This window comes from Mandrillus leucophaeus, unplaced genomic scaffold, assembly GCF_000951045.1.
Source record: "Mandrillus leucophaeus isolate KB7577 unplaced genomic scaffold, Mleu.le_1.0 Scaffold77, whole genome shotgun sequence".
Taxonomy (NCBI): Eukaryota; Metazoa; Chordata; class Mammalia; order Primates; family Cercopithecidae; genus Mandrillus; species Mandrillus leucophaeus.
In genome coordinates, this window is record NW_012108363.1 from 4,442,058 (window position 1) to 4,454,328 (window position 12,271).

Sequence of the window (12,271 nt, forward strand, 5' to 3'; positions counted from 1 at the left end):
CTGCTTCTTTTGTGATGAAGACAGTATGATTTTCCTCTTTTAATCTATTAATGAGGTGAATTACTTGCTTTTCATTATGTTACATCAACCTTAAAATCAAAGGATAAATTCTACTCGTTCACGAGCTATTGTCCTTCTTGTATATTGTGAATTCAATTTGTTAATATTTTGTTTAAATTTTTAAAAATCCAGGTTCATGAATAGGATTAACCTATATTCTTCTCTTACACTGTTTTTGTTAGGTTTTGGTATCATTTTTTTTGTTTTTGAGGCAGAGTCTCGCTTGGTAGCCCAGGCTGGAGTGCAGTGGAGTGATCTTGGCTCACTGCAACCTATGCCTCCCAGGTTCAAGGGATTATCCCGTCTCAGCCTCCCAAGTAGCTGGAATTATAGGTGCTCACCACCAAGCCCAGCTAATTTTTGTATTTTTAGTACAGACAGGGTTTCACCATATTGGCCAGACTGGTCTCGAACTCCTGACCTCAAGTCATCTGCCTGCCTTAGCCTCCCAAAGTGCTGGGATTACAGGTGTGAGCCACTGCTCCTGGCATCAATATTATTTTTAATCCTGAGCATTTATAATTATTCCATTAAAGTAGTCCCCCCTTATTCACAGGACATACTTTTCAAAACATCCAGTGGATGACTGAAACTGCTAATAGTGCCAAACCCTATCAATACTATGTTTTTTCCTATATATACATACCTATGATAGAATTTAATTTATAAATTAGGCATAGTAAGAGATGGACAACAATAGCTAATAATAAAATAGAACAATTATAACAACATACAGTAATGAAAGTTATGTGGGTGTGGTCTCTCTCAGAATATCTTATTGTACTATATTCATCTATTATCTTTAATTTTTTTTAACTCAATGGTTCTTTTAGAGACATATACTTGCCTATTTTCAGATCATGGTTGACCCTGGGTAATTGAAAAGCAGGAAAGTGAAATCTGGGAAAAGGAGGGACTACTGAAATTTCCCCTACTCGTTTGGAAGTAACACACTCTAGTTCTATAATTGTAGTTGTTACCTTATGTTATGGATAAGATACATATCCAAAAGATACACTGAAGCCTTAACCTCCTACCCCCACTCTGTAACCTGATTTTGAAATAGGGTCTTGCAGATGTAATAAAATTTAGATGAGGTCATCAGGGTGCAACCTAATCCAGTATGGCTGGTGTCCTTGTAAGAAGAGGAGACGGCAGTGACATACAGGGATGATAGCCCTGTGAAGACAGAGCCCTGTGAAGACAGAGATTGGAGTGATGTTGCCACAAGCCAAGGAATGCCTGAGACTACCAGAGGCTAGAGAAAGCAAAGAGGGCTTCTTCTCAAGAGCGTTCAGAGAGAACATGGCCCTGCCAACACCTTGATTTTGGACCTCTAGACTCTGATACTATGAAAGAATATATTTCTGTTGTTTAAGTCCCCCAGTTCGTGGTACTCTGTTATGGCAGGGGTAGGAAACTAATCCTAGAAATTGCAACCTCCGTAATTAATGTACCCAAGTTTACGAGTAATTAGAATGTTATTCCCTTCCTGGACAAACGCGGAACACAGGGAAACCACAAAGAAGAACCTTTTATTATTTCTCTATTTCCCTTCTTCAAACTCATATGCTTTTGTTGTCTGATAATTTAATCAATTCCCCCTTTTCCCCACTAGAAATTCTCATTGCTATTTTATACAGTCGATGCTTATTTTGTTTACCCACATTACCAACTTTGTTTGTTCCACAAAGTTTGATGCGTATCAGATTTCTTTCTGGTGTCATTATCTTTCTGCCTAAGTACAGCAAGAGATTTTCTGTAGTGAGACTCTGCTGACGACAAATTCTGTCATGTTTAGTCTGACTTTTACTGGGTGTAGAATTCTATGTGGCAATGATTTTCTTTTGGTACACTGAAGACACCATTTCACTATCTTCTCTCTGCCATTACTGCTACTGAGAGAAGAGCTGGCTCTTTGTTAGAATCACTCTAATTGTCATTCTTTAAAAAGTAACTTATTGGGCCAGGCACCGTGGCTCACGTCTGTAATCCCAGCACTTTGGGAGGCCGAGGCGGGAGGATCACGAGGTCAGGAGATCGAGGCCAACCTGGCTAACATGGTGAAACCCCGTCTCTACTAAAAATACAAAAAATTAGCCAGGTGTGGTGGTGGGCGCCTGTAGTCCCAGCTACTCAGCGGGAAAATGGCATGAACCTGGGAGGCGGAGCTTGCAGTGAGCCTAGATTGTGCCACTGCACTCCAGCCTGGGCGACAGAGCGAGACTCCATCTCGCAAAAATAAATAAATAAATAAATAAATAAATAAATAAATAAATAAATAAAAATAGCTTAACTTTCTTTTTTTCCTCTGGCTGTTTTAAATATTTTTCTCTTTACATTTGTTTTTCTGCAATTTTACTATAGTGCATCTAGTTGCAGATTTTATTTTACTTGCTTGGGGTTCCCTGGATCTCCTCAATTTATAGATTAACATGTTCCTTCAATTCTGGAAAATTCGCAGCCATTTTCTCTGCAAACATTTCCTGCACCACATCTTCTCTTTCCTCTCCTCCCAAGGACACGATGTTAGATTTCTCACTATATCCTCCTTGTGTCTTACTCTGGTTTTTATTTTTCCTGTTCCATGTTTCAGTTGGATAGTTTAATTTATCTTTCCATTCATTAATTCTCTCTTATCCAATCTGCTGTCAAATCCATTCACTGAGTTCTTAGCATTATTTTAGTCTTTATTTATAAAAATTATTTCTTTTTCAAATCTGGTATGACAAATTTTATAGTTTTTCTGTTTCCTGCAGATATTGTAGAGTTTGTCATTTACTCCTTTAAACATGGTAACTATGGTGATGTTTTAATCTGCATGATACTTTCAGTACAGGAGGGGAGTGCAAATGTTTCTGCTTTCTGTTGATTCTGCAGATTCTCATTGAAATCCTAGCTTAATTTGAGGAGGTCTCCTAAAGATTTCCCACCTTGGATGGCTTTGAGCCCTGACCTTTGCTGCCTCTCTCCATGCAACCCCAATAGCCAGAAATGCTTTCAGGCCTAAGTGCTTTCGTGTCTGATATTCCAGTTGTTTTTCTGGTTACAAGTCTGTCCCCCCAAATTGTCCTGGGAACTTCCGACTGCTGTTTTTTTCTTTTCAGTCGAGTTCAAAATTATTTTGACCTGTGTGTGTGTGTGTGTGTGTGTGTGTGTGTGTCTGTGTGTTGGTAGTAGAGGGTTGATTTGAATGACCTAGCTGCCATGACTGGAAACCAGAAGCTCAATGATACTATTTTGGTCTTTCACATTCTTGAGTATATCCAAGTTGGCATGATATCCCCACAACATGATGGAATTTGAGTGCTTAACTGCATGTGAAGTACTCTGGATAGGATTATGGACTAGCATCAAGGAAAAGGAAGGGGAAATTAACTTTGCTTAGATTTCTTATCTAATCCTAGTTATTTAAGAATATTATCCAAGTCCTTATTGAACAACAACCGTTTGCACGTCTCAAGACAGTGTGAGTTCCACAAATCTTAACTGAACTCGTAGTCTAAGTGCCAGCATATTTACTGGAGATAGATTTATTTAAACAATCAGATTTGTGAATGGAAGCCTCCAAAACCACAAAATTTAAAAATCAACAATTGCTCTTGCTTATTAGAAAGAGGCTGTATTTTTATATTTTAAAAATATCAATGCTTCTCACATATGCCCTTATACAAAATTAATGGAATAGAATATTTTTATGAAAATACTAAAAATAACCATGCTTTTAAAACTAAGAATACTGTGAAGACTAAAAAAATTTTGAATTCAAATCACAAAATCATTTGGTCTGAAAACATAAGGTACGCCACATTTTACCTATTGTAAAGTTTAAAGTCCTTGTGGGCAATTTGAAGTGTCAACTTTCCTACTGATGTGGCCTACATATTTCAAAATCCAATCTCTATTCTGTTTAACAGTAGGTGCTTTCTGAAGGCTATAGTCCATCACACAAGAAAATACTTCTCACTTATACAACACATGTGTTCATGCCATTCAATTTTAGAGTACAAATACTAAGTCGACTGGTCTTCACTTTCTTGAAAAGCTAAGCGAGGTAAAAAATAATAGCCATAACATACAGATCACAAAAAAAGTTATTTCTTTTCCACGTGGTTTCCAACAGCCATGATGAAGCCAGCATTAGGTGCTGAATGCGTGTCATGTGGGCTTTCCAGGGCTCAGAGCAACCTGCTCAGCAGCAAGGACATCGTTCCTCAGGTTGCTTGAGAAGTCAAACCCAGGCCGGATGCGGTGGCTCATGCCTGTAATCCCAATACTTTGGGAGGCAGAGGCAGGCGGATCACAAGGTCAGGAGTTCAAGACTAGCCTGACCAACATGGTGAAACCCTGTCTTTACTAAAAATACAAAAATTAGCCAGTCTAGTGGAGTGCGCCTGTAATCCCAGTTACTCAGGAGCCTGAGGCAGGAGAATCGCTTGAACACTGGAGGTGGAGGTTGTATTGAGCCGAGACTATACCACTGCACTCCAGCCTGGGTGACAGAGCGAGACTTGGTCTCAAAGAAAAAAAAAAAAAAAAGAAGTCAAACCCTGCTTCTCCTGACCCTATAGCCTCTACATGCTCCACCTTGATTTCTAGAAGCTTGAGACCCCAAATGTCCCTTCTGTAGCTTAATCAAGTCATCTGGGGTGGTTTCTCCACGTTGCTTTTGCACGTATACTCAGAAATGTGTATCTCAAAGGGGAAACTGAATCTTTTTCTTGAGAGGCAGCATGGTGGAGTGGTGGCCTCGGGCGTGGTCTGGGATCCAATGCTGACTTCACCACCTACTGTCTTATGATCTTAGATAAACTATCTCATCCCTGTGTGCCTCAGTTTACTCATTTGTTAGAAGAGATACTGATTGCTTCCACTTCATAGACTTGCCATGAGGAATAAATGAGGTCATAAACAGAAAGAATTTAGACCAGTTTGGCATATAAAAAGTGCTCAATAAATTTTTTGATGTTATTATTCAGACTTGAGAAATGTTGTGCAGAGCTTTGGTTAACTCACCTGGGGAGAGTAATATTCTTGAGAGAGAGTTTTGAATGTAGTTCAGAAATAATTAAATGCGTTCCTTGATTGAAATAGAAAGGCAATTAAGACAATGAAGTATTTTTCTCTGTCGTATCTAGGACATATTTTCTCATTTTCCTTTTGTAATGGGAAAATGTGAAACTCGGTGAAACTTTCTCAGAGTAGTGACAAATTATTCATTCCGAGGTCAATTGTTCCCCAACAAATATATTTCAAACAGGGAAGGTGGGTAAGATTCGAGAGGTCTCAGAATTCAATACTGGAGTAGAATGATGTTTAGGACTCAGGCAGCCCAGATTACTGGTGTTGCCAGCCATATGATTTTGGAAAAGCTCTTTAATCCCTCTGGGTCTCAGGCTTCCTAACTATAAACTAGGGGTAAAAATACCCACCCACAATGGTGATGGTGTTAGGGTGACAGGAGGCAGGCTGCGACTGTTATTACACGGTAGCTGAGCAAAAACCCAGAACTGACTTTACAATGGGTTCCAGGGACTGACTATAATAAGCAGCAATGTGTTCACATAAAATGGACTCAGTAGCCAAGCTTCCTTCATTCTACTCAAGAAAATCATCTCATAGGCCACGTGCGGTGACTCACACCTGTAATCCCAGCCCTTTGGGAGGCTGAGGCAAGCAGATCACCTGAAGTCAGGAGTTCAAGACCAGTCTGACCAACATGGTGAAACCCTGTCTCTACTAAAAATACAAAAATTAGCTGGGCATGGTGGCAGGTGCCCACAATCCCAGCAATTCAAAAGGCTGAGGCAGGAGAATCACTTGAACCTGGAGGCGGAGGTTGCAGTGAGCCGATATCGTGCTATTGCACTCCAACCTGGGTGACAAGGAAAAAAGAAAGAAAGAAAGAAAGAAAATCATCTCACAGATACATGGTTTCTTGTTATCTGGGATGGGGCACAAAACATCCCAAATATGTGTCTAGGAATAGGGCAGTGGAATGAAGGAGGGGGAGGCAGTGACAACTTAGAATGTTATAGATGCTGTATCCATTAATCTTTTCATGCACATCTTTCTTTTTCTGATGGAAATTATATTTATTTCATTAATGGGTATCGGGAAGGCTCTGGAGAGGGTAAACAGATGGATAATCCACAGTCCCTGTCTTTAAAGGAACTGTAGGGAGAAAAGGGAAGTGTGGTATTTACAGAAAGCCGTCTACGTGTTTGAGCATTATATCAGAGTAGGCTATTGTCAAACAGCTCTGAAATTTCAATGACTTAACACAATAGATGTTCATGTCTTGCTCATACAAAATCTATTTCCTCATGTAGTAGTTTATGGACACAAACTCCTTCCATTTTCTGACTCTGAGATACCCTAGAGTGGGAGTCAGCACACTGTGGCTCATGGGTCAATTCCAACCTACCTACTGCTTTTTTTTTTGAAACAGAGTTTCCCAGGTTGTAATGCAGTGGCGTAATCTCGTGTTACTGCAAACTCTGCCTCCCACGTTCAAGCAATTCTCCTGCCTTAGCCTTCTGAGTAGCTGTGATTAGAGGTGCGTGCCACCACGCCCGGCTAATTTTTGTATTTTTACTAGAGATGGGGTTTCACCATGTTGGTCAGGCTGGTCTTGAACTCCTGACCTCATGATCCGCCCGTCTCGGCCAACCTACTGTTTTTAAACATTTTTTGGTAAATAAAGTTTTATTGGAAGACAGTCACACCTATTCACTTCCCTTTCATTTGTGCTTTGTAGCTGCTCTCACATTGCAATGGTAGAGTGAAGCAGTTGTGACAGAGACTGTATGGTCCATGAAGGTTAAAATATTTACCATCTGTCCCATTACAGGGAAAATTTGCTAAGTCTTGCCAGAGGGCATCGGAGTCCAGTGTTAGATTCTCTGATTTAGCCCACAGAAGGAGGAGAAAAAGAGTGGAAGATTATGCAGGAGGATTGATGGACTATGTCTGGAAATGGCTTTCTTCAATCCCACCTCACCCTGACTTCAATGGAAGCCAGGAAATGCAGCCTTGCTATTGCCCAGAAGGAAAATGCAAAGCAGTTCTCCACAGACTGGTACTGTGCTAGACTCTTCCATTCACTCTTCTTTTTGTTCATCAAAACAGCTCTTTAAGCTGGGCATGGTGGCCTGAGCCTATAGTCCTAGCAACTTAGGAGGCTGAGGCAGGAGGATCACTTGAGCCCAGGAGTTTGAGGCTGCTATGATCTTTGATCACACCTGTTAACAGCCACTGCACTCCAGCTTGGGCAACATAGACCTTGTCTCTAAAAAACAATCAAGCAAACAAAAATCAAAGACAGAACTGCTTTGCAAATGAGTTATCTGAGGTTCAGAGAGGTTAAGCAACTTGCCTCAAGGTCACCCAGCATCAAAATAGTCATAGCAGCGATAAGTTTCTCATCATACTTGTGCTATTCTTTCTGAAAAATCTTTTTAAATTGTGGTAAAATATAGTAATACTTAACATGACATGTACCCCTCTAACTGTTTTTAAAGTGTGCACTTCAGTGGCATCTGAAATGTTTCTTGAGGGTGAGAAGCTTCCTAGTTGTTAATAAGAAATTTAAAACTTAAGGTTTTCATTTCAATGATAATCTTAAAAAGGTAAACAGATTCATCTGGGCAATACCTTTAAACTGAAGACTGACATGAAATTTCTGAACTTAAGTTTTAGTTTATGTTTATTGGTGCCAACGGTAATTCTAAATTGTCATAGGCTGGTAAGAAGGGGCTGAAATGGATTTGATACTGAAATTATTCCTTTAAGCTTTTCCTATATACTATGAACTAAGGAATGTTTTGTAGTAGTTTACAAAGAAAGAAAAGTGGTGGAAGAATTAAGCGATACAAATGACATCACTATAAAGGCATGCCATATCCAAAAGAATCTACTCCATTGAATGCAAAGCGATGTTGATATTTGAGAGGTAATTCAGTTTCCACAAAACAATGTCATCCGCATATTTTATTATTGTTTACTTATAAATCATTGGTTTTGTGGGGTTTTTCTTTTTCATTTAGTTTGCAGTTTAGTTTCACCATTGTTTCAGCATTGGTATGCATGAAGAATTGATCTCTAGTTTTATGCTTGCACATATTTAAGTTACATAATAAAATTAATTTAAATTAAAACATGAGAGGTCTAGAAGGATACTTTCTCCTTGAAAGGTATGTGTCTATGGCTGAAGTATAAGAGTGTCTACCCTACAGAGATAGTTCTCTTTTACAAAAGATTTAAATTTGAATTAGGAAACTGTGCCAATGAAGACAAGCTAAGTTCAGCTGCAATAACAAGCAAGCCAGAAATTCCAGTGGCTTAAACCACTTGCTTACATTAAATCCATTGCATATTGGTAAAGAGCTCATGGTACTTCTTCTGTCTGCCTACAAACTCTTCTTGGTGTTAAAATATTCCATTTACTGAACAAAAACAGCAGATGATAAACTGTTCAGAAAGGAAACTTGCTTTTACTTTTCAGGGAGGGACATTTGTATGGCCCTATAGGCATATATGGTCCAAGAAACTTCTGCCAGTTTCTTCTAAATGTCTGCCTACAAACTTCTCCTTGTGATAAAAATCTTCCATTCACTGAGCAAAAACTACATGATGAAGTGTTCAGAAAAAAAATTTGTTAATATTTTTCAGGCCTGGATAACTGTATGGCTCTATAGGCACAAATGGGTTTAAGAAGCCTCTGCTAGCTTCTTCTACATGTCTGCCTATAAAATCGTCTTAGTGTTAAAATCTTCTGTTCACGGAAAGAAAACAGTACATGATGAACTGCTCAGAAAAGAAGCTTGTTTTTACTTTTCAGGGCTGGATATCTGTGCAGATATCAGGACCCAAACTGATGGATCTAATCTCAATAATATTTCCGGTTGAGGAGAACAAGTGCTCTGGGGGTTCTCTCGCCTGCAGATAAATGTGCTGGATCAATTAAGTCAGATGACCGTGCCAAACTTCTAGAAGAGGAGCATAGTCCTCAGGTGCGGCCAGGATAAGAGTGAACCAGGCATCTGTTACCAGCAGTCATGTCTGCAACAGAAAGCATCCTGCATCTTTTTATAAAAAAGTGCTCCACGGCATTGTTCTGACACTTTCTATTCCCTACTAAAGCTTCAGACAGCTTTCTAAATTTCATAGGCAGCTGTGGCTTTTGAGTTACACCCCAAATCTGGTGCTTCTTAGCCACACGGTATGGGCAGATCTAAACATGTTTCTCCTCTGTGAAACGGGGCAGAAATGTCAGTTGCATGGTGTGTTGCGAGAAGTCAAGGCAGTAACTCATGTGAAACTTCTTTGTCAAATTTAAATTATTATCCAAATGAAAATATTATAGCAGTATTATTCTTGGCAGTCAATCATGCCACACCAAGGATAAAGAATAGACAGTAATGATTTCACCCTATAAGCACTCATCACACGATCAATATTTTCTCACAAAAGTTTCCTGAAAATCCACAGAAAGACTCTTTAGGTTATCAGATAATGAAACCTATAGAGAATAGCTCTTCAATATAGAAGCAAATTTCTCCTCTTGGATAGAAAATGACAAAGCATTTTACATGGCCCCAAACCTATATAGCACACTTTTCTAGCAGATTTCCACGTTTAAAAGATTTGAGGTTTAAGGAAAGAAGTACTATTTTGCCTAAGAAACAGTTGTTTTAAGTTGAGATCAGTATGAAAAAATGAAAAAAGATTCACAAAGTAGTGTTGGGGATGGAGACACAGGAAGATTTTTATACTGTAGCATCAACTCTGAAACTGCTGTCACCCAGATACCTCAAAATTCTAGCTTAGTAGAACTGAGTGGTACCCTGAAGTTCATGTTGTCTACTCTTGTTTTCTAGGTGTCTTATTCAGCTCAGATAGCTATAACAAAATACTACAAACTAGGTGGCTTAAGCAACAAACATTTATTCCTCACCATTCTGGAAGTCGGGAAGAGTGAGATCAGGATGCCTACATGATGAGGTTCTGGTGAGGGCTCTCTTCCTGGCTTGCAGACAGCTGCCTTCTTATTGTGTCCACATATGGCAGGGAGAGACAGACACAGAGAGAGAAAGAGACAGATGGAGAGTGCACGCTAGCTTTAGTCTCTACCTTTTCTTTTAAGGACACTAATCCCACCCTTATGGCCTCATCTTAACCTAATTACTTCCTAATTATCTTTGGGAAGTAATACCATCACATTGTGCATATGAGTTTCAATATATGAATTTGGCAGGGCAGAGGAGCGGGGCAAGGCTGAAACATTCAGTCAGTAACACCATATGAGGAAAAGAAGGTCTGGAAAAGTTAAATGAGTTGCCTTAGATCATGTTATTAAATTCACGTTGATTAATCAAATATTTTTCCTTTTTGCCAATCTGAAATTATAGAATTGAACATGATGCAGAGAGAAAAGTTCCTTTACTTCTGCATACAGTTGCTAATAAAGCCTTTTCCTTTTTGAGACGGGTCTCTCTCTGTCACCCAGGCTGGAGTGCAGTGGTATGATCTTGACTCGCTGTAACCTCCGCCTCCTGGGTTCAAGCGATTCTCCTGCCTCAGCCTCCTGAGTAGCTGGGACTACAGGCGTGTGCCACCATGCCTAGCAAATTTTTGTATTTTTAGTAGGGACAGAGTTTCATCAGGTTTCATCATGTTGACCAGGCTGGTCTCGAACTCCTGGCCTCAGGTGATCCTCCCGCCTCAGCCTCCCAAAGTGCTGGGATTACAGGCATGAGCCACCATGCCTGGCCAATTGCTAATAAAGTCTTTTCTAATCTAACCCTATGTAACTCACTTCATGATGTATCTGCAAGTGGACTAAGGACACACTGAATATTCTTGTCGAGGTCTAGCAATAATTCTGAGATTCCTTTTAAGTCTTTGTAAAATTTAGTTGTTTTCCTTATTTCAGAGGGTTCCAGATGTTTTGACCCTGGGGAAATGTATGAATAGATTAAGAAAATAGATTCAGATTTCTAGTTGAATGATTTCATTATCTGATTATTTTATTTAATTAGACACGCAAGTCTACTTTTCACTCTAGGAGAAGAATTTTCAAATTGTCTCCCAAAAAGAAAAGAAAAGATGAGTTTCCTTTCTAAATGTATTAGTCAGGAGCGGCTAGGTTATACTGAAGTACAGAAAAATCTCTGGGATTTACAGTAACAAAGGACTATTTCTCATTCTTGCTAAATATCTATGGGTGTCAGAGAGGTCTCCACTCCACACGTCTGTGCCAGGGGTGGGATGCTGATGGAAACTCCATCTGGGGGGCAGCAACAGCTGTGCCACCAGGAAAGGGATTTGGTAAACTGCACACTGGCTCTTCATGGTTCTGCCTGTAAGTGACACATCTCACTTCTGCTAATACGTTATTTGCCAGATTAAATCACAGGATCACAGCTAAATGCAGAGGGGTCAGAATACTTCCATCCTTCTATGCACCTGGAAGAAGAAAACCCAAAATTTTGCTGAACATCTCTAATGGCCACCATACTAGGAATAAAAAAGGAAAACAGAATACACTCCAACTTTGTCAAAACGCCAGTGTCTCACACCATCAAGATGAATCAAATTCCCAAATATCCATCAGCTATACAATAAAATACCTTAACACATTAATAGAGTTTCCTGAATTCATTTCTTCATCTCTAACAAGAGAATTGCATAGAATGGAAAGCAAGTACAATAAAGTAAACTAAATTGGGGCTGGGGTGAAGTTTCTAGAAATGGCTTGTGGGACAGCAAAATGTGGAGGCACGTTTATACCTTTTATGGATTTTATTAGTTTCATTTCTCGGAGGAGAAGTCATGTGTTTATGACATGCCAATACTGGTCAACAGTCTTTCCAAAATAATTGGACAGTAGGAAAGTTATAGCTGTAACAGGGGAAAAAGTTCATTTTCACCTAAATTGCCAATAGGAATATTTGTTTAATGAGTCACTCTAGAAAGAGATGTTACATCTTTAAAACTTAACCTTTTTGGGAAATGTCTTAAGGTCTAGAATGTGTTCAGACAACCTTCATTTGTTTCTTTTATTTGGTTACAATCATTTGCTTAGACATGTATTTTTAAACTTTTAATATAGTAGTAGTAATACGTTGTTTTATTTGAGTTTTCTTTTATTTGGATACAATCATTTGCTTAGACATATATTTTTAAACTTTTAATGTATTGGTAGCAA

At 39.2% G+C, this 12,271-nt stretch overlaps 1 long non-coding RNA gene across 1 annotated transcript in view; it reads right to left on the reverse strand.

Annotated features, from left to right (window-relative positions):
- Positions 1 to 3,564: 3,564 nt before the first annotated feature.
- The window catches only part of LOC105529527, a 16,954-nt gene continuing 8,247 nt past the window's right edge, over positions 3,565 to 12,271 (reverse strand). Inside the window, exons 2-3 of the long non-coding RNA XR_001004526.1 lie at positions 9,001 to 9,140; positions 3,565 to 5,935 (exon numbers count right to left, since the gene is read on the reverse strand). This is a non-coding gene — a long non-coding RNA (uncharacterized LOC105529527). The remainder of the gene's footprint in view (positions 5,936 to 9,000; positions 9,141 to 12,271) is intronic.